This window comes from Scyliorhinus torazame, chromosome 21 (assembly GCF_047496885.1).
Source record: "Scyliorhinus torazame isolate Kashiwa2021f chromosome 21, sScyTor2.1, whole genome shotgun sequence".
Taxonomy (NCBI): domain Eukaryota; kingdom Metazoa; phylum Chordata; class Chondrichthyes; order Carcharhiniformes; family Scyliorhinidae; genus Scyliorhinus; species Scyliorhinus torazame.
The window spans coordinates 85,321,212-85,342,325 of NC_092727.1; the positions used below are offsets into that span (position 1 = coordinate 85,321,212).

Sequence of the window (21,114 nt, forward strand, 5' to 3'; positions counted from 1 at the left end):
AGCCTATTCCCCCCCCCCCGCCCCCCCTACCTCCGCACCCCACTTAACTTGCCCATTTCTGAACACTGAGGCGTATGTTTAGCATGGCAAAACTGCCTAAGGTCGCGACCAGCAGGTGGGTTGTGAGCGGGTGTCGGGAGGGCTGGGTGCGATCAGTCGTGGTGTTCCCGATTGTGGGAGGAACACCCAACAGTTGGCTTTTATGAATGCCGGCCGCAACCAGCTTTTAAATTGAGAATGCCGGTCCCGACCGGCTTTCAAATTGAAAATGCCAGCCTCAGTGTCCGAACAGGTACTGTAGTGTGGCGACGAGGGCATTTACACAGTAACTTAATTGCAGTGTTAATTTAAGCCTACTTGTGACACTAATAAAGATTATTATTATTATTATAAATACGAACAACGGAGTCTTCCCACCAGTAGCCATGTCAGAGAGCAGGTCATGCGCCTGGCATGTACACTGACATCACATGCCCTGTACACCCGTGCTTTGGGCACAAAATCACGGAGGAGAGACTCCTCCATTTTGTAGCTACCAGCAAGCAAGGCAACAGGACTGTGAAGAACTGAAGATGGATCATTTTGTAATAAGTAAGAGAGGACCAGAGACTCAGACAGGCCAGGATCTCACAATTGAAACTGCTGGAGAGAGCTGCCAGGAGAGTCCACGGCAAGACAAAGCAGTGCTGGTGTGAGTGTATACAGAGCTCTAGGGCCCCATTAAGAAGAAACTGAAATCGGGAACAAAACTGTACAAAGATAATTTCTTGATGTATGGCTTTGTTAATTGTGCCAATGCAAGTCAGGATGCAAAGCCCATGTGTGTTATATGGAAGGAAGTACTGGCAAACAAAAGCTTAAAACCTCTAAAACTTCAAAGGCATTAAAAGACTAAGCATGGCGAGTTCGAGGACATTTGATTTTTTTGAAAGGATGCAGCAGGAATGTAAATCGTCAGTTGACGTCCTTAGCAGAAATGTAACATTGAATGACAAAGCAAGTGAGATACGGAGGACCAAACATGCTCACCTGTCGCATTAAAGGTGAGCAATAATGGTGGGTCACAAAAGTCGGCCAGCGTGGGTCACAGAGGTATGCCAGCGAAGGTCCACAAGGTCGGCCGGTTGGTAAAAGTGGGTCCCAGGAAAAAACATTTGAAAAACACTGGCCTAACCGACACATCTATGGACTGAGAGGGAATGGGAGCAGCCAAAGGAAATCCATGCAGACATGAAGAGAACCTGGAAACTCCACTCAGTCACCCAAGGCCGGGATGGAACTTGGATCCCTGACATTGTGATGCAGCAGTGCTAACCACTGTGCCAAACTGCTGCCCTTACATCGTGGTGGCCTGCTGCATCCTCACAACATTGTGCAGCAGAGGGGTGACGTGCTGGAGGTGGAGCATGAATGCCAGGCCACGTCCTATGAGGAGGATGGCCAGGATGAGCAGGGCATGGGGCCCAGGCAGGCACAGGTCACACAACATGCTTTCCAGGGCCGGCTCGCACCGGACACCCTAATCACCTCCAGGTTCACCGACGAATGGGCCTGGTTGACGGCACAAACATCCCATCCCAACCACCCAACCGCCCCCCACTGCCGGTCATCCACACCCTCCTACGACCACCCTCCCCGCACCAACGCAGCCCCCCTTCGTGGTTCCTACCTGCCTCACTATGGAGTGCAGATCCTGCGTTGGCAGTCACAGCAGTTTTGGTTATGGGATGGAGGATGATGACGACCCGCTCTGCGATTAGCTCTGCTGCTCCGCATCATTTGACAAGCCCACAGTAGCAGTTCCCATGGTCCACCTGGGTGATCCCTGCATGCGAGTTGGCCAATCAAAGCACATGGTCCCACCAAACTCTTGGGGTGGCGGAGTTGGGGACGGGGTGCGGTGGGGGGCGATTGGGGCTGAGAGGGAGGGACAGGGGTGGGGTACAGGGTCAATGTGCGGTGTCCGACCTGAATGCCCTGACCCGTACCCACCTCCAATGTCCGCCCGTCTCCGCAACCCCCCAATTCACTCCGCCGACTCTGCAGCCAGCCCTACCCATGCCTATCCCTTATACCCGTCTGACGGAGCACTGAGGTAGGCTGGAACTTTTGTGCACAAGTGTTTATTTTGAACATAACAGGTGAACATTTCTTTAACGGTTTGTGCCCTAGCCCCTGATGTTATCCTGTATGCTGCACCCATGTCAACTTAACTGGTGTACCTTTCTGGCCTTACGGGCCCTAACGCTACTTCTGGGTGGATATCTAGGTGGTACATCAGGGTGGTAGCAGCCTGCTGCGATTCCCACCCTGTGACTTGGGACCTTTTTGCATCCGTCCTCTTGTGCAACCGGGCCTGGATGTGCCCGGCAGTCGCTCGGGTATCCCAGGTGGCATGGTGTCACCGTGTTCTGGCCAATGCCCACCGAATGCATCAGGGATAGAACTGGCTAGTCCAAGGTCTGTCCTGCTCCAACACCTCCCCTGCGGGAGTCACCGGCATGGACCCCATAACCTTGGGTGCCCGATGGCCCCTGGGCTACTCCATGACGGAGTGAACTCCTGGGGCTCCCCTGCCCTCTGGCACTTCCAGTCCCGGAGACCCGCTCTCGTCTTGACCAGGATCTCAATGCTCACGGCCATGGAGAACAGGGACAGGGCCACTTCCCACTGGGACAGTGTCACATCACTCAGTGACTGTGCCATCTACCTCTGGGACTGGCTCAGGTCAGCCAGTGCCTGCGCAATGCCATCAACGCCCTCAGTAATGACCTGCTATGACTGGGCCAAGCTCTGGAGCGCCGCTGCAATGTCTAGGTGGACCTCGTACATAGCTGCCTATGACAGGACAGCCTTGTCCTGTACCTAGGCCACCGCCTGCACAGATTGCTCCAGGCCTTGGGCATCTGAACCATGTCCGATATCTTCACCCCCAAGGCCTCTACCGCGGACGGCACCCATGCGGTGTTGGCCTGGGTGGCACGCATGGTCAGCACTGCCTCCTGCCCCTGCAGGTGGTTGGACTCTGACCACAGAGTCCTTTGCAATTCTACAATACAGGAGCATTGGTGATCACAGCTTTCAAGCAGTCAAATGCCTGTTGAAAGTCCGCTGTCCATTGAAATTTTTTAGGTTTCTTTAGCAAGTCCATCAGTGGAGTAATCACGCCACAAAACTTTTGCACAAAGGTTCGATCAAATTCATTCATGTTAAGAGATCGCATTGCCTCCCTTCGTCTTGAGGGTATCGGAAACTCCTCAAGGAAAGTGATTCGGGCTTCTCCAAATTCACTTTCGGCTAGGTTCATCACCAAACCCACCTCCTGAAGTCGATCGAAGAACTCCATACGATGTTTAAAATGTTCTTTCCATGTCTGGAAGTTGGAAATAAAAGCAGATTGTCCCACTTTTTCAATGCAATCCTCCAAACGCGGGATAGGATAAGAGTCCGTTCTTGTAACTACATTCACCTTTCGATAGTCCACAACAACCGTTGGGTACCGTCTGGTTTATGTACCATCACTATGGGTGAGCCCCATTGGCTGCAACCCACTTCAATTATGCCATTTTTCAGCATACTCTCAATCTCTCTGTTAACCTGTGCCAATTTTAAAGGATTAAGTCTATATGGATGTTGTTTGATAGGAACAGCATTTCCCACATCTACATCATGTATAGCCATTTTAGTACTTCCCAATTTATCTCTACACACTTGCCCATGTGATATCAATAACTCTTTCAGGTCAGTTCGTTTTTCCTCTAGGCGGTAACTTAACAATTCATCCCAATTTTTAAGAACATCCTCATTTTCCAATTTAATTTGCAGTATGTCAAATTCACAGTCATCTGGATTTGGTTCGTCACTTTGAGTTAGAATCATTAAAACCTCATTTTTCTCTCCTTCCCTTTTAAAGTACCTTTTAAGCATATTCACATGACACACTCGGTGAGTCTTCCTTCTATCTGGTGTTTTTACCAATTCACCTCACTTAATTTCTTTTCAATCTGATACGGTCCACAAAACCTAGCTTTTAAAGGCTCCCCTACCACTGGTAACAACATTAAAACTTTATCCCCACTGGCAAAACTACGAACTTTGGGTTTCTTGTCCGCTACCCGTTTCATCACATTTTGTGCAACTTTCAAATGTTGTCTGGCCAATTCACCTGCTCTATTTAATCGTTCCCTAAAATTTGACACGTAATCCAATAGTGTAATTTCCGATTTCTCACCCACCAATTTTTCCTTAATCAATTTAAGTGGTCCCCTTACCTCATGACCAAAAATTAGTTCAAAAGGACTAAATTTGGTAGACTCATTAGTTGCATCCCTAATTGCAAACAAATACGAATGGAGTTCCTTTATCTCAATCCTCTGGATAATCTTGACAATACGCCCTCAATATTGTCTTTAATGTCTGATGCCACCTTTCTAATGCTCCCTGCGATTCTGGATGGTACGCAGTTGATTTAAATTGTTTTATTCCTAAGCTATCCATAACTTCTTTGAATAACTTTGAAGTAAAATTTGTTTCTTGATCCGATTGAATTTCTCTGGGTAGTCCATATCTAGTAAAGAATTTAAGTAACTCCTCCACAATCCTTTTAGGTGTAATATTACATACTGGAATGGCTTCTGGAAACCTAGTGGACACATCCATTACAGTCAAAAGCTATTGAGTCCCACTTTTTGTTTCAGGAAGCGGTCCTACACAATCGATTAGGACACTTGTAAAAGGTTCCTCAAATGCTGGAATGGGTATTAAGGGCGCTGGTTTTATCACTGCTTGAGGTTTCCCTATCACTAGACATGTGTGACATGATTGACAAAATTTAACTACATCTTTATGTATTCCAGCCAAGAAAAATGTTTCTGGATTTTAGCTTGAGTTTTCCTTATTCCCAAATGACCTCCCACTGGTACCTCATGTGCAACTCGCAACACCTCCTTTCTATACCCTACCGGCAATACCAGTTGATGAACTTCTGCCCACTTTTCATCCGCCTGCATATGCACAGGTCTCCATTTTCTCATCAAAACATCATTTTTACGGTAATAACACTCTGGTATACTCTCAGCTTCCTCTTCCGTATATGCTTTCTGATATATCCGTTTTATTTCTACATCTTTCTGTTGTAACTCCGCCAATTTTCCTGAACTAAAAATATCGGCCTCATCCTCCACCTGTTCTTGTTCTTTTTCAACCATCTGATCAAAAATCGTTTCTAATAATTGCACTTCAACTTCATCTTCCCTCTTTGATTTCTCCTCTTGTCTTAACCTGTGACTTTGCGACCTTGTTACTGCACAATCCGGAAAAGTCCCAGGATATTCGTCCTTCAGCCCTTCAGTTGTCTGATTTTCCACTGGCTTATCAACCACAGTAGGCATCACTCCCACCTGCGATCCAGCTATATCATTACCCAAGATAAACTATTCCTGGACAAGATAGTTTATCTATTACTCCGACTACCACTTCACCATTCTTCACTGGACTTTCCAATCTTACCTTATATAATGGAATGCTACTCCTCTCACCCTGGATTCCACATATCACCACCTTTTTTGGCAACATTCTTCCCAAACTACATAATTCCTCATCTCTTACCATTAAAGATTGACTAGCCCCTGTATCTCTTAAAGTTGTGACTTCTTTACCTGCTCCTCCTGATACACATGAGTAAGCTTTACCCACACAAGTAAATTCTTTAAAGACATCTGGCACCTTCTTAACAATTACTTCTTGAACAGGCTGGTACAATCGTTTGCACCTCCTTCGCTTCCCTTGGGCTTTCCTTTACCACTTTAACAAACCCCACTGTCTTATCCTGTTTTACCACATCAGCCTTCCTAGTGCTTTTCTTCAACCACCAACACTGTGACTTTACATGGCCTAGTTTATTACAGTGAAAACATCTGAAACTTTTCATTTCTTTTCCATCCTCCTGGATTTCTTTTTTAATCTGAGGTACACTCTCTTTATTGTCTCCCATCAGATCACCTTTACCTTTACCACTTGAGTATTTCTCATGTCCCCAGTTTCTATCCCTCACCGGCTGAAACTGGTGTCGGAAACCAATCTTTGATTTATGAACTAATTCATAATCATCTGCCATTTCCGCTGTTAATCTCGCCGTTTTAACCCTCTGTTCTTCCTCATGAGTTCTCACTACATCAGGAATTGAATTTTTAAATTCCTCCAAAAGTATAATTTCTCTGAGAGCTTCGTACGTTTGGTATATTTTCAAAGCCCTAATCCACCTATCAAAATTACTCTGTTTGAACCTTTCAAATTCCATGTATGTTTGACCAAATTCTTTCCTTAAATTTCTAAACCTTTGTCTGTAAGCTTCAGGCACTAGCTCATATGCACTTAAGATGGATTTCTTCACCTCCTCATAGGTTCCAGATACCTCTTCCGGTAGTGATGCAAACACTTCACCAGCTCTACCTACCAGCTTTGTTTGAATCAGTAACACCCACATGTCCTGTGGCCATTTCATTTGTTTAGCTACCTTCTCAAATGAAATGAAAAAGGCTTCCACTTCCTTCTCGCCAAACCTTGGCAATGCTTGGACATATTTAAATAGATTCCCACCAAGCCTTCGACTATGTTGCTTTTTCTCACTATCCTCATCACTATCATCCAACTGTACGTTTCCCTTTACGTCAGCCAATTTTAACTGATTGTCATGTTTCATGGCCATTTTCTGAAGTTCAAACTCCCTCTCTTTATCTTTTTCCCTGATCTGTATCTCCCTTTCTTTTTCTTTTTGTTCTGCTGGGGCTATTCTATCTTTTCTCCTTTCTTCTCTCTCCTTTTCTTTTCCTCTCTCTTTCTTTCTCTTTCTCTTTCCTCTCTCTCACTCTCGTATGCCATCCACTTTAATTCTTTCTCATGTTCCATCTGTTTAATTTGCAACTGAATTTTTGCTATTTCCAATGAGTCAAATTCTATCTCAGGCAACTTTAAATGCTTAACCACCGCCATAATTACCTCATCTTTTCGCATTTTGTCAGGTAATGTTAACTGCAATGTTCTTGCCAAATCTAATAGTCTGCTTTTCGTTTCTGTCCGTAAAGTACTCCGTGTGACATTCTCCACTCCCAAAACCTTCTGAGCCTCTGAAAGAGCCATTGTTCACAACTCTCGCCACTTAAACTAAAATACCACACCGGAAAAGCAACAATCCTTCACTGTCTTTAAGTTCACAAAAGCCAATCCAATAGGTAGACTTTTATCCTCCTCGAGCCCCCAATTGTTATGGGTGAGGCGTTTTCAGAACCCCAAAATGTATCATGGAGTTCAACCAACCTCTCCCTTTAATGGATTTGTTGCTTTTCCGAGCATGCGGCTTGTTCCCCAGGTGTGATATTACAATTATGGACACGTGGTTTTTAAACACAAAACAATGTTTATACTATGAACTCAACTTAACCTTTTAAATAAACATTGGATCCATTAACACCTCTTACTTCAAAGATAACCCTGAAAATAATGCACCACTAAATAATCCCTCAAAATGTTCCCTCAAATATCCAAGAGACTTAACACCTTTAAACAAAATCACATTAGGTTAAAGGCTTTACAATTATGAGTTTAAATAACCCAAATGATCCAGAGATAGTCTTTCATGTCAGAGATCCAGCTCACTGCAAACACAGACACTCCCCAAGCTCTTTTCCTCCAAACTGCAAAACTCTGGAAACACACAGACACATCCAAGCTGCTTTTTTAAACTGGCTTTCTCCCTTCAAGCAGATCACAGCAAACCAGAACTTCTCAAGCTGCTGTCTCAAACCGGCTTTCTCCTTTTAAGCAGCTCACAGCAAAACAGCCATGCACTTTTAAACTGCTCTCAGCAGAACCAGCCAGGCACTTTTCAAAACTGAAACATCAAAATGGCTGAACTGAGCTGAGCTCCACCCACTCTATGACATCACTGTTTTCTTAAAGGTACATTGCTTAAACATCCAGTTCTTAAAGGTATTCTCACATGACAGTGGAGACTAATGGCCAAGTGATTGCAGGTTTACCAGCTTGCCATGACCTCACATTAAGGATAGTTCAGACCTCACACGACAAATCGACCTCAGCAACAACACCGAATGCCTCACCTCATGACCTAACCGTGAAATATCCAGAATGTTTTGACGAAATTGGCACCTTCAAGGGAAATGGTGAAAGATTTTTACATTAAAGAAACTTTGGAAAGCCATCATCGAAATACTGTATGATTCAATGCAACATTTCCATGAACATGTGTGATTATTTTTGCCTTAAATGGATGCGTTTGGCATCTCCTGGAGAATCATTTTTAAATTCAGGCAGGTCATCATACCGGAATCTTTGTGAACCGATGTTCTTCAACAACTTCATCAGTCACCCCACGCATAGGTTGAATGAGGAGGTGCACAAGACAGACTATTGGTTAGGTATGAGTAAAGATGTTGAAGTTTTTGACAAGAAGTTTGAGGCATGTCAAGAGCATACACCAAGTCAGCACAAAGAACCATTGATTCCACATGAAGTTCCTCCACATTTTTGGTCCACAATCACATCCGACTTCTTTCATTTCTATTGCATTGGCTTCTTTGCCAGTGTCGACTACTTTACTGATAGAAGTCAGATTTTCTGGTTAGCTATAGATAAGATAGATAAAAGGTTTAATGAAGAAATCCTGATTGGAAAAATCTTTAAGAGTAATTAACTAAATCAAAACATATTAACCATGAGTGAGAAAAAGCTGAATACTTGGGAATTAATCAGATAAGATTCAATGTTTACATTTTGCATGTTGTTTGAAGACTGCTAGCGAATGCAAGGCCAAATAGCCGAAAATACTCTTTGTGTTATAGAAAACTGGACTGACATCCCAGTTCCATTTTGATGGTAACGGCTAGACCGCCCATAGTGATAATTTCTGGTGGGAAATGTGTTTCGCTCAGACGATCATGGAAAATTATAACAAATCGTATATCTCGTAAATTTGACAGACAGACACTTCAGTCGAATTAAGTAAATTATAACTTAGTTAAAACCAATCACAGCTGTAAAGAGGGTGAAACATTAAAGATAGTAATCTCCTTAAAAAGATCAGTTGTCGGGATGAGAACTCATTCCGGAATTATTCTTACTTAGTCTCTGAAACCTATTCTCTTGCGTGCTTTGCAAATCACCATTTTTTCATTTGTTTAAATCATAGAATCATAGAATTTACAGTGCAGAAGGAGGCCATTCAGCCCATCAAGTCTGCACCGGCCCTTGGAAAGAGCACCCTACTTAAACCCCACACCACCACCCTATCCCCTTTATCCCCCTAACCAACCTAACCTTTTTGGACACTAAGGGCAATTTCGAATGACCAATCCACCTAACCTGCACATCTTCGGACTGTGGGAGGAAACCAGAGCATCCTAGGAAACCCACACATATGCAGGGAGAACATGCAGACTCCACACAGACAGTGACCCAAGCCGGGAATCGAACCTGGGACACTTGAGCTGTGAAGCAACTGTGCTAACCACTATGCTACTGTGCTGCCCAAAATCACTCAGCCATTTTAATAGTATGTATTATGATTTGAAGAATTACCGAGTTGTATTTTAGAACTCAACCACTGTATTTGCTAAAGACAATCGATCTGACTAGCTTGTTGCTGGGCTAGTTGGTACTTCCTAAATTTTGTATTGAAAATTGATTTTACCAGTAGACACTAAAGCTGACAAATAAAGTTTCACATAACTTTACTAATATCGCAGTCTGGAATCTCTGTTATTTGGGAACTAAGAATGGACAATGCATATCCAGGATTCCGAATAGACATAGAGATCCATCAATTACCCAATTATTTGACAATACATCAATCACAAGTTTTGCACACACTGTAATTGCTATTTTCAGTTTATTTGGTATACCAAGTGAGATCATTACAAATAACCGTTGAAAAGTTTTGGTAAGCCATTTCAATATATGTGTGAGAAGTGGAATATTGATCATACTACTTCTTCTCGTCATAACCTTCGAACTAACGACCTAGCTGAATGGATGATTCACATGGCAAAATCCCTAATTCTCAAATGTTGGCAGACCATGCAAGATCTACACATTGCAATGTTACATCGGCAAGCGACACTTTAAGTGCAACTATTCTGCCAGCAGTAGAGCTCATGTTCGGCAGATCAAGGTATACCAATTTACCTACCCTTGTTTTAAAAATCTTTTTATTGGTATTTTCAAATATTATGTACATTACTGTACAATACAGAAAGGTTTGTCCTTTTCTTCCCTTGAATTATTCTATATACATCTGCCGCCATCCGACTCGATGTGCAGTCCTCCCCAACCCCCCCTAGTCCACCTATCCCTGCTCCCTTCCACCCATCCCCCTTTGTGCCCTCCCTGTTCGGTCTGGGTGTGTGTTCCCTCCTTCTTCTCCCCTCCACCCCCTCTCTTTCTTCCCCTGTCGGCTATGGCCGTGTCTCTCCTGTGGCTGGGGGGGTTGCCCCCTCCCTCCCACTTTGCCTCTTTTGTGCCTCTCCATCCCCTCCTCCTCTCCACCACCCCCCCCCCCCTGCACACCCCCCCCCCCCCCCACCCCCGGGTTCCGCGTTCCTATGGTTCCTCCTTGTCTTTCTTTTCTCTTTCCTCTCTCTTGTTCTTGTAACTTTCCAGTTTCCCTGTCTACTCCTCGTTGCTGGCCTCAAACTGGTTCTGGAACAGGCCGACGAACTGCCCCCAAACGTTTAGGAAGCCGTCCTCCGACCCAAGGATGGCATATTTAATCTTCTCCAGGTGGAGAAATTGCGAAAGCTCAGCGGGCCAGTCTGCAGCTGTGGGTGGTGCTGCTGATCGCCAGCCAAGCAGGATTCTTCGGCGTACGATTAGGGAAGTGAAAACGAGAGCGTTGACCCTCTTCTCCATGTGTAGCTCTGGCTGCTCTGATACCCCAAAGATTGCCACATTTGGGCATGGCTTCACCTCACCCCAACAACCTTGGACATTGTCTTGGTAAAGGCTGTCCAGAACCCAGCAAGTTTGGGACAAGCCCAGAACATCTGGGTGTGGTTGGCTGGGCCACTCTGGCACCGTTCAAATTTGTCCTCCACCTCCGGGAAGAACCTGCTTGTTCGGGTTCTGCTCAGGAGTGCTCTGTGCACCACTTTGAACTGCATGAGGCTGAGTCTTGCGCAGCAGGGGGTGGAGTTGGCCCTGCTCAGTGCTTCACTCCAAAGTCCCCACCCCACTTCTGTTCCCAGTTTGTCCTCCCATTTCTTTCTGGATTCATCCAGTGGTGTTCGGGCTCTGTCCAGTAGCTGTCCATATATTTCCCCACAGAGTCCCCCTTCTTTACTGTCCTACTCTTACAACATTCTACTCTCTCAGAAACTTTTAAACCTGCAAGAGAAAATGACCAATTGATGGGACTGTCTATCCCTAGAAACTGAAACCCGTCTGGATGGCAGCAAGTCCCTGGGGTTGGCCCACACCCCCACCGTCTGCCCCCTCAGGTATTCCTACCTCCACCTGCTGTACTGGGACAGTTGTGTGGTGCGCACCAGAGAGTGTCCCAGGAGTCTCTTCACTAAAGTGCCCAACTGAGGTGAGTGTCTCTGGGATGGTGGAGGGTGTTCGAGACAACTGTGACGTGAAATCAGGGTCACCCCCGGACCCAAGCCCATCCATAGTGGAGATGCAGTCGCAGAGCCAGGGACTACATGAGGGGTTGTTGGCGAGCATCCAGCACCTGCAGGTGTAGCTGGAGGAGCCCAACCGCATGTCGGAGCAGGAGGTGATGCAAACCATGGTGCCACCCAAGCCAACATCGCACGGGTTGTATCCGCGGTGGAGGCATTGGGGACGTTGGTTCTGGCTATGGATCAGCATGTCCAAGGCCTGGGGCATTCTGTGCAGGTGCTGAACGAGGCCCAGAAAAGGATTGACACCTCACAGTCAACCAGATGCCTGAGCCACTTGGAAATCGCAGCGGCGCTGCTGAGCATGGCCCAGTCACAGCAGGTCATGGCTGGGATCATCAGTGGCATTGCCCAGGCGCTGGCCGACATGCCGCAGACACAGAGGGAGGTAGCCCAGTCCTAGAGGGAGATGGGACAGTCATTGGCTGGATGTGACACAAACCCAGAAGGTGATGTGGCGCTGTCCCAGATGGAGATGGTCCACTTCCTCTGCTCCATGGCCGCGAGCATTCAGACACTGGTTGAGACCAGAGCGGGCCTCCAGGGCTGGCAGCGGCAGGTGATAGGGGAGCCTCAGGGGATAGCTCCCCTCGCGCACCCATCCCATGGAGTGGCCCAGGAGAATCTCAGCAGGCCGTTCTACTCCTGGTGTACCGTCTGGGGAACCATCAAGACGTAGTGGTAGGGCCTGTGAGGCCAGAAGGTTAGACACCAGTTGGGTTGGCATGGGTGCAGGGCACAATTTAGCTTTAGGGGCTAGTAAACAAAAAACAAATATGTATATATGTTGCCACATTAAACACTTGTTCACACTGTTACAACTAGTCTCGATGCTCTGCCAGATGAGGGTGAGGGGTGGGCTGGATTGGGCTGGCTGCATATGGGGTGCGGGGGGAATGGGTAGAAGTTGTGGGTGGCCTGGCACCCCCACCCTCACCACCATCAGTCAAGGATTTGATGGAACTGTGTGAGGGAATGACCAGCTCGCATGCAGGGAATCACACAGGTGGATGGTGGAAAGTGCTACCGTGGGCAGGATGTCAGACGTTGTCATACGATCCAGAGCTCATCACGGAGCGGGTTGTCATCACGCTCCATCCCGTGGACCAGACCCGGTGTTACTGTCAACCCCGAGCCACCACCCCGTAGTGCAGCAGCTATGTATCTCGGAGTGGGGTGCAGGCGAGGGGATGGTTGGAGCCAGGGGGCGGTGGGATGCTGGGGGAGGGGGGGCTGCCATGTGGTGTCTGTGCACCAGGCCAGTCCGCACCACCAGTTGCAGAACGCGGAGATGATCAGTGCGCCCCTTGCATGTTTGCCCTGGGGCACCCGTTTTCCCGTGCCTACCTGGGCTCCATGTCCTGCCCATCCACCCCTCTCCTGCATCCTCCTTCTGCACGTCGCCACTCTGCTGCGTGATGTTGTGGAGGACAGAGTAGGCCGCCATGATGCGAGCAACCCTCTTAGCATTGTACTGGAGAGCCCCTCACAAGTTGTCCAGACACCTGAACCATATCTTCAGGAGGCTGAAGCACGGATGATCACTCTCCTAGTTGCTGTATGGGCTTCATTCTAGCGGGATGTCCCCGTCGGTCTGTGGCCTCCGAATAGATGTCATAAACTACGACCGCAGTTAATAACCCCTGTCGCCCAGGAGCCAGGGTGGGGGCATCTTGATCATGTCAGGAATCGTCAAGTGTGCCAGGCTGAAAGCATCTTGCACTCTGCCCAGCTATCGGGCACAGAGGGGAATGATGCAAAGCTGATGCTTGCATATCAGCTGCACATCCATCGAGTGGAACCCCTTTCAGTTTGTGTGGAACGGCCTGCCATCTGCAGATGCTCATAGGGGGGCATGCATCTCGTCCATCACCCCCTGGACCCAGGGCATCCATAGATGGTGGCTAATCCCACTGCCTGGGCATCCTGATGGATTTGGTCCACATTGAAATGGATGTGTTGAGCCACCTGGGAATATAGGGCCTTTGTGACGGCGCGGATGAACCTGTGCACCGGGATCTGTGACACCCCGGACAGGTCCCTGATCGGTGCCTGGAAGGGCCCCGTGTTATAAATGTTCTGGGCGACTGTCACCTTGACAACCGCCGGGGGCGGGTGGCCCCCCATTCCCCCGTGGTGCCAGGTGTGCCATGATCTGGCAGATATGTTGCACCGTCCCCCTGCTCAGCCGGAGTTGGTGACGGCATGCCCAGTCCGGCAGGTCCTCGAATAACTGGCGGTGCCGGTACACTTGAGGCCTCATGCGGCGCCTCCTTGGCACCTCCTCCTCCTCGGCCAGCTCAGCTGGCTCTTCATCATGGGCGGCTGCTTCCTGTTCCCCTGTGGCAGGTTCCACTGCTGCCCGCTCCGCTGCTACAGCTTGCTCCGCTGCTACAGCTTCCTTCCCCTCGAGCAGCTAAAGCTCGTACAGCCGCAGAGCATCCCCCAGGGTTGAGGCAACTAGGAAAGGGCCACCATTGCTGGTTGAACTCCAAAATCAATTATCTGGATGGGGTGAAAGGCTGACATGTTATCATGTTGTACACGCCTGTGCCCATCCAGGTTCAATGGGCTACATGATGGCCCGGCTGGCATTGCGGGCTCTGCCCCCGCATGTTCCTCCCCCCCCCCACAATCGCCGCACCCTGGCCCCGTCTGTGGCCGGCACTGTGGGGGCCTCTGGCCCTGTCGCAGTCCTTGATGCCAGGGGCACCATCAGCTGGTACTGCCCTTGCCAGCGGTACGCTCCGCGGCCCCGCCTAGTGTCCAGCCTGGCAGCCCACAGTTGCGTCTCAATGGGCCCTACTTCCTCTCTCTCTCCCTCAGCAGCCACGATGCCAGTTTAATGAATTTTAAAAGCACAAGTGGACCGTGCCGTTGGTAACTAGGCCCATTGAAGATGGAGAATCGTAGAGGCCCCGGAGAATACCGGGTCAGGCCCGCTAATGACATGCAAACAGTGTTTACTGTACGTGCGTTCCGGAATGCATTGATGCCGCTGTTGAGGAGACTGAGAATTGCAATTTGGGTCAAATCGACGCCTGCCTCAATTTTGGAGTCGGAACCTATTGTCCGCTCAATCGCGTTTTGCTATTTCGCCGTCAGCCATAAGAGAATCCCGCTCCTTCTGTTTAGTCGGTGAGGGGAAAAGAGTAGCACTTGCCTTTTTCTCTTGTCCATAGCAACATGCTAAATGAATGTAGCTATAACTATGACTCTTTTATCATTTCATCTTACAACAAATATCCAATTTTTAGAATTTGTATGTTTTTTAAAATAAATTTAGAAAGCCCAGTTCATTTTTTCCAATGAAGGCGCAATTTGTAGCTTGGCTAAACCACCTATCCTGCACATCTTTGAGTTGTGGGGGCGAAACCCACATAAATACGGGGAGAATGTGCAAACTCCACACGGACAGTGACCCAGAGCTGGGAACAAACCTGGGACCTCGGGACCACTGCCACCGTGCTGCCCTTAGGATTTGTATGTTTTAGAAGTACAGCTTTTAGTTTACTAATTGAAATGTTTAAATGCTGGATAAATGGGAATACTTGGTTTGAGAAGCTGGTAGACAAACCTAAAATAATGGCAATCCAAAGGACTCATATATATTTGTTTCATAAGGTTATAGTGGTAAGTATTGGAAACTAGGCAATAGGGTGGCACGGTAGCACAGTGGTTAGCACAGTTGTTTCACAGCTCATGGGTCCCAGGTGCGATTCAAGGCTTGGGTCACTGTCTGTGCGGAGTCTGCACCTTCTCCCCATGTCTGCGTGGGTTTCCTCCGGGTGCTCCGGTTTTCTCCCACAGTCCAAAGATTTGCAGGTTAGGTGGATTGGTCATGCTAAATTGCCCTTAGTGTCCAAGAAGGTGAGCTGGGGTTACTGGGTTGCGGGGATAGGGTGGAGGTGTGGGGATAGGGTGGAGATGTGGGCTTAGATAGGGTGATCTTTCCATGGGCCGGTGCAGACTCGATGGGCCATATGGCCTCCTTCTGCACTGTAAATTCTATGATCTATGAATAGCTACCCCTCTGGGCTACTTGGCAAAGAATATCTACAGCTGTCTCAATAAGGGGTTTAAATGATTCATATGATTTCCCAGAACAAGTGGCGGTTTGGGAATTAGAGGTAGTTTAAATTTCAATCTGGGACATCCCATGGGTGCCATATTCTGTGGGGATATATTGCACAGATTTAAAAAATATTGGTTTGGGGGTTTTATCGAGCTGATTTCTCTCAGTTGAAGATTGAGCCAGGAGCTGTGAAGCAGTTGGAACCAATAGCAGAGGGCTATCAAAAACGAGGCTCCTTTCTGATTTGGAGTCATGAAGCAAAAATGTTGTGAGGCCCATGCTTCAGGTGGGAAGTCTCCAATCGTAAAATATCAAAGTGAGAATTGGGGGCTTCACCTAGTTGGATGCTAGTAGAAGGACCTAAAAAAATCTCACACCTCAGGGAATAGCTGAAACACTCAGGAGATTCAAAGTGAATTCTGGCGCGCTGTGGCATACCGCAGTTTAGTCCTAGGAGAAGTGAAGGAAAAAGCAAGCTGCTTTTTTTTTCAAGAAATCACATGATTTCAGCTAAATGACAATCAAGACACAGAGAGAGACAAAAGTACTTTGTTTACCTGAGTTAAAATTTTGATAAGCTGCTGTTGCAAGGCTTTGGGATTCTGCTGATTGGTTGAAAAACAATTGGCCTGAGAGATGTTCTGTCTGAAAATTATTTTTTGAACTTAGTATATGCCTTGGGAGCAAATTGTGAGGGACGATTGCTTTTATCATTCTCCCCCTCTCTCCTTATCTCTCTTTCTCCCTGTATTGCCTGCAGTCCAGAGTGGGTGTTCACCTTCAGTCAGAAAATCCTCATCTCAGTATGACTCAACAGTATTTGAAAGTCTTGAGAGAGTTAATAAAGACAGTGTTTCACTAAAGATACTTTGGAATGGATTTCCAGACAGCTGCCATGAATATTGTTCCTTGTTTGCACATAAGAACACCAAATCAACAGAATCAAGACCTTTTCAAACTTTATCCTTTCTCTTCTCATGTTTTTTATGCCTCTCTCTGCAGGGACCTTAGTTGTCTTTGCTTTTATTTTGTATATGTATGTATGTTGGGATTTTAAAAGGGGCAAATTGTTATACTTTCAGATCACAACTTGTATGTTAACCAGATTTGCAACTTTATGTAAAAAAAAGTTTATTTCCTAACAAATCAATTGTTTATTTGAAGAATCCTAGTTAAACTATCTTTTATTCTGGGTCTTGCAGTATTGACATTGGCCATTTTGCTGAGTGAATTAAACATTTATACTTATGGTGTGACCAATGGAATAGTAGGGCCAAAGAAACTATGCACTCCTCCCATACCTGTTGTAACAATTGGGAAAACATCGAAATAAAAGTAGAACAGGGAGTGTTCTGTTGAGATATTTGGGTTTAAGGTATAATGGGCGGTATTCTCTACCCCGCTGCGTCGATTTTCTGCTGCGGCCCATCCCCGCCGGCAGCGGGATTCTCCGTCCTGCCAGCCGACCAATGGGACTTCCCATTGTGGGCATCCCCACACCGTCGGGAAATTCCCAGGCGTGGGTGCGCTGCCAACGCAATGGAGAATCCCGCCAGTGGAGAATCTAGTCCAGTGTTTATGAAATATAGGGCCCGATCTACTGGGCTCGCCACGCCTGACTTGGGACGTAACAAGGCTGTTAAATCTCATGAAAGGTTTAACAACCTTGTTACGCCTCACGTGATGTAACGAGATCACATCTGGATCGCACCCACAATGGGTGGGACCTAATTTTGCATATTCTGGGCACTGTGGCACTGCCAGCCTGGCATCTTGGCAGTGCCACTTGGGCACCCTGGCTATGCCACCTGGGTGTCAGGTACCCAGATGTCACTGCCAAGCTGAAAGGGTCGCTGTCAGGGTGTCAGACTGGCAGTATCAAGGTGCCCAGGAGGCATCCTCCCCACACTGGGGAACAGGCCCAGGGGTGCCGTGCCTTTATGAGATGGGGTGCAGTGGGTTGAGGAGCCCCTCATTGGTACGTTGGGGCATTGGGGGATCCAGAGGTCATGGTGGCAGGTTGAGAGATTGGGGCGTCATTTAAAAATGGCACCCTGATCACTTCTTGCACTGGCGAACTGAACTCATTAGTGCAGGAAATGGGATTATGTGTGGGCTCGCCAAAGCCCAGAAATGAAGTAGAGTCCCATTTAATTGTTCCTGGCACTGCCAGTATCGGGGAACACCCGGCTAAATGTTTCATTTCCGTTAAATCACATCCATAGTATTGAGTTAGTAGTTCTTGCTTTGGTTAACTCTTGTACAGCCAAATATTTGATAACAACATAAAATCTTATGGCATCATTCTTTCCGTTAATAACCAAGAATTCATATTTTGTGTTACAAGTTACTGTTTTCTACTGAGGTCATAATAATCTTATCATCTTTCTACTTCAGATTTGTCTTCAATCAATATTAGGGAAAAGTAACATTGAACTGATTAACTCGAACAAGATGCAGCCCAAACACAGGTTGGATGAAAAATGGCTGGCTGCTTGTTTACCTTCTGACCAGTCTGGCTCTGAGCTCCAACCAATGTAGTTAATTCCCACAGTCTTTGTTCTACTCCTCAGGTTAATACTTTTAAAATGTATTTATTCATGGGATGTGGGTGCCTCTGGCTGGGCCAACATTTATTGCCTGTCCCTAACTGCCCTTGAGGAGGTGGCGGTAAGCCAACATTTAGAACTACTATAGCCCAGGTGGTGTAGGTACACCCACAATGCTGTTAGGAAGGGAGAGCCAAAGAAAATGTGAAAAAGGCTAAAAATATTTTTTTTAAAGCAAGGGAGTAATAGTAATAACGAAGGAAGTGCGATATAGTTCCAAGTTAACTAGTTTCAAGTCAGGATGGTGTGTGGCTTGAGGAGGAATTTTCAGGTGGTAGTGTTCCCTTCAAGGTCTCAAGTTTGCAAGGTGCTGTTGATGGAGCCTTGGTGAGTTGTTGCAGTGCATTTTGCAGATGGTACACACTGCTGTCACCAAGCATTGGTGCTGGAGGGAATAAATGCTTAAGGTGGTGGAAAGGGTGCAAATTAAGTGGGTGCTTTGTCCTGGATGGTACTGAGCTCCTTGAGTGTTGTTGGAGTTGCACTCATCCAGGCAAGTGGAGAGTATTCCATCATATTCTTGATTTGTGCCTTGGAGTTGGTGAGTCAGCAGGTAGGTTAAAATAAACAGAGTTTCTAGCTTGTAGCCACAATATTTATATGGCTTCCCAGTTCTGTTTCTGGTCAATGGTAAACCCATGGATATTGATAGTGGAGGATTCAACAATGGTAATGCCATTGAATATCAAGGGGAGATGAGAAGATTCTCTCTTGTTGGAGATGGTCATTGTCTGACACTTGCGTGGTGCAAATATTATTTGCCACTTATCAACCCAAGCCTGAATATTGTCTGGGTTTTGCGACTAGATGACTACATTTTTAATCAGGATCACTAAACCCGTTAATTCAGGTTTTTTCAAACCACGGGTCACGACCCGCAGGTGGGTTGCGGAGCAATCAGTTGAGGCGTTCCTGATCGCGGGAGAAGCACCCAAAGCTGCGACTGGGTTTTAAGAATGTCGGCCGTGACGTCCGGCAGCAGCAGCAGCATGGCCCTGTATAGTCTGAGGTGGAGATGAAGGTGAATGAGGCCCGCCATGAACGCCATGACAAGATCACCAAACTGATGGGGGATTATCTGCTGAAAGGATACGGGATACTGGCAGACTGGTGTCAGGAATGTGGAACAGTCCTTTTTCAAGATATGAAACAGAAAACTACTGTGTCGCCTGTTAGGAGCTGGATTCTGATATAGACAAGGACAGCCCAGCTTTGAACCCACAAGCGGCCCTGTCTCAAGTGAGGGAGCAGCAGTGTGTTTTCAATGGCCATGAGGAGCCGCTCCCCACACGCTCCACTCCGGATCTTGCCGCCAACACCAGGGCTCCACCCGCCCCTTTTCCCGAGGTTCCTGAGCCAACTCCTCCCGGGCCGAGGGCAAAATGGCCCTCCTGCCTCGGCAACCCATGGGCCCCCACCCACAGGGAGGCCAAGCGGGCCATCCTGCAGAAGCTGGCATGGGCTAGCGGTGAGTTGGAGTGGGCCTAGTCTGTGAAGTACAGCTCGCAGCTCTGCATCTTGATCAGTAACTGCGCCGACTCCCTGCATAACCTTAAGGGGCTGGCATAGTCGCACACTGGGTTTGGGGGGCAGGGGGCGGATGAGGGATGGTCTCTGTTAATGGCTCCACCTTCATTTAAGTGAAATCGCCCCAAATCCGATAGTGCAGTTCCACAGGTCTGCAGGAGGCACAGTACTCTGTTTTATTGGTTCTGGCATATCCTCCAAGCCCATGTGAATGTCATGCTATATATCCCCTCCACCATACTTCATTTTGCCTGTTGGAGAGCAAATGGAGCCTAGATTCGCAATGGGGCATTTAGCGGTTAACACTCATTTACAAGGTTTCAGTCTATCTGGCCTCGAACATGGTTGCCAACTCAGACTGAATGTATTCCTGAAGTAAATGTCTCCTGAACAACAGCCCAAACCCAGTCATAGATCCTTTTTATTTCTGCCGTCTCCAATATTTGATTAACTAATAAACACAACCGTTAAAGGTTTTTTTAAAGGATGCTGGCTGCGACTGGGTTTTAAATGCGAACGATGCAGTCTTCCCACCAGAGGTGGCGGCAGAGAGCAGCTCACATGCCCAGCACATACACGGACATCATGTGTCCTGTGTTTTTGGCTCAAAATCACGGAGGAGAGATTCCTCCATTTTCTAGCTGCGAGCAGGCAATCAACAGGAGACGGATCATTTTGCAATAAGGTAATGAGGCCAGAGACATAAACAGGCCAGGATCTCACAACAGAATCTGCTGCAGAGGGCTGACCAGGAGAGTCCACAGCAGAAAAAGCAGTTCTGGTATGAGCTGTATACAGAGTTCCAGGGCCACTGGTGAACAGCCTACTAAGAAACTGAAATCGGGAGCAAAGCAGTATAAAGATGATTTCATGAGGTATGGTTTTGTTAATTGTACCAATTCCAATCAGGATGCAAAGCCCATGTGTACTATATACAGAGAAGAACTGAAAATGGGAGTTTAAAATCCTCAAAATGTCAACGGCATTTGAAGACTAAGCATGCTGAGTTTGAGGACAATCTTCTTGACTTTTTTCAAATGGTGCAGCGAGAACTTAAATCCCCAGCTGACGTCCTCAGCAGAAATGTAACATTGGGTGACAAAGCAAATGAGATTGTGAAGACCAAGCAGGCTCACCTGTTGCATTAAAGGTAAGCGGAAATGGTGTGTTCTGAAGGTAGGCCGACGTGGGTCGTGAAGGTCGTCCG

At 47.2% G+C, this 21,114-nt stretch overlaps 1 pseudogene; it reads left to right on the top strand.

The window, feature by feature from the left end:
• Window positions 1–19,389: 19,389 nt before the first annotated feature.
• LOC140398061 (protein ZNRD2 pseudogene) lies at window positions 19,390–19,949 on the top strand (annotated as a pseudogene).
• The last annotated feature ends 1,165 nt before the right edge of the window (window positions 19,950–21,114 follow it).